Source organism: Mandrillus leucophaeus, unplaced genomic scaffold, assembly GCF_000951045.1.
Source record: "Mandrillus leucophaeus isolate KB7577 unplaced genomic scaffold, Mleu.le_1.0 Scaffold883, whole genome shotgun sequence".
Classification (NCBI taxonomy): domain Eukaryota; kingdom Metazoa; phylum Chordata; class Mammalia; order Primates; family Cercopithecidae; genus Mandrillus; species Mandrillus leucophaeus.
The window spans coordinates 656056-657796 of NW_012109619.1; the positions used below are offsets into that span (position 1 = coordinate 656056).

The 1741-nt window shown below is 35.9% G+C and overlaps 1 pseudogene; it reads left to right on the forward strand.

Moving 5' to 3' along the window:
• Positions 1-534: 534 nt before the first annotated feature.
• LOC105531410 lies at positions 535-1244 on the forward strand (annotated as a pseudogene).
• The last annotated feature ends 497 nt before the right edge of the window (positions 1245-1741 follow it).

A 1741-nucleotide genomic window follows, 5' to 3' on the forward strand; every position in this document is an offset into this window, starting at 1 on the left:
TTTTTTTTTTTTTGGTACAGCAGCTTAGCCTTTTGCCTAACATGTAAGTATCCTAATTTATAAGTTGGAGAATGACAGGCATGTAGAATAACTTTGCCAATATTTTCCAGTAACCAGTAGGTGGTAACTACCTACTAGTGGTGCTCGGAACACATCTGTCTGGCTGAAAACCAATGTTGTGAGATACTGCCTCTCATGATATCTATGACAACAATTAAAAAGGTAAGTTCACACCTCATCAAACTCTCAGGCTGACTGTTATCCTATTTTTGTGACATGGTAGTAATGTATGAAAACAAAAACTGAGACTCGTATGAGTAGTTCACTCATGCTATTGCAAGGTATCAAGTTGCAAGAATTCTTATCTTTCACTCTTCTCTGCTTATTATTCAAGAACTACAAATCTATTTCAAAAAGAAATGCTGAGTGACCACTCTTCTTTGGTAGTAGTTTTAATATCTTTGTTTATTCCTAGTATTCCATAGTAATATCTCAAACCCACAATGGCTTGCAAGAATTTCTGAGCACCAGGCAATGTTGAGATCCTTGTCTAACCCTGATGAGATCAAGGAAGAAGAACCTGATCCTGAAGAGTGGCACAACTGTGTTGTGACCAAACACAGTTAAGAGTACACGTGGTAGATGAGGAAGGGAACCAACAACATCAAGAAGGGAAAGGACTTCGGAGGATAGCTTGCACCTGTCCCAACTGTAAAGAAGGTGGTGGGAGAGGTACCAATCTTGGGAAAAAGAAGCAACACATTTGTCATATACTGGGGTATGGTAAAGTCTATGGGAAGACCTCACTTCTGAGAGCTCATCTGCATTGGCATTCTGGAGAACACCCTTTTGTTTGTAACTGAATGTACTGTGGTAAAAAATTTACTCGAAATGATGAATTACAGAGGCACAGAAGAACACATACAGGTGAGAAGAAATTTGTTTGTTCAGAATGTTCAAAATGCTTTGTGAGAAGTGACCATCTTACCAAACATACTAAAACACAGCAGAATAAAAAAGGTATTCACTCTAGCAGTACAGTGCTGGCATCTGTGGAAGCTGTGCGAGATGATACTTTGATTACTGCAGGAGGAACAACACTTACCCTTGCAAATATTCAACACGGTTCCGTTTCAGGGATAGGAACTGTTAATACCTCCACCACCAGCAATCAAGATATCCTTACCAACACTGAAATACCTTTACGACTTGTCACAGTTTCTGGAAATGAGACAATGGAGTAAATATTACACAAATACCTATTTGTTGTGGTTATATTTATACAGTACTGAGAAGAATATTGTTCCTAAGTTCTTAGATATCTTTGTATTGATATGCAGAAATTTTTGGATTGACAGTAACTTGGTTATATATAAAGAGAAAATTGAATTTAACAATGTGAATGGTAGTCTAACCAAATGCATCAATCTTGTGTGGTTTAGTGTAAAAATGAGAAGATGTTAGTATTTATCTATTGTAAGATAAAGCTGGTGTGTGAAAGAAATCATGGTACGATAAAAATTTTGTAATTTTCTTGATGACTGGAATTTTTATTATGCATAACTGACAAATCAAGTGTCCAGGCAAATATTACATAGTGTAAGTTTTACTTAGCTTATCAGTTTGTCATTTCGAAGCTAATTATTTTAATTAGGTTAACTATGTACAAATTTTAAGAATTACTCTTGTAAGATTTTGAAAACTGCATTTTAATATGGAACTCTAGGGATAGTCACCTTTT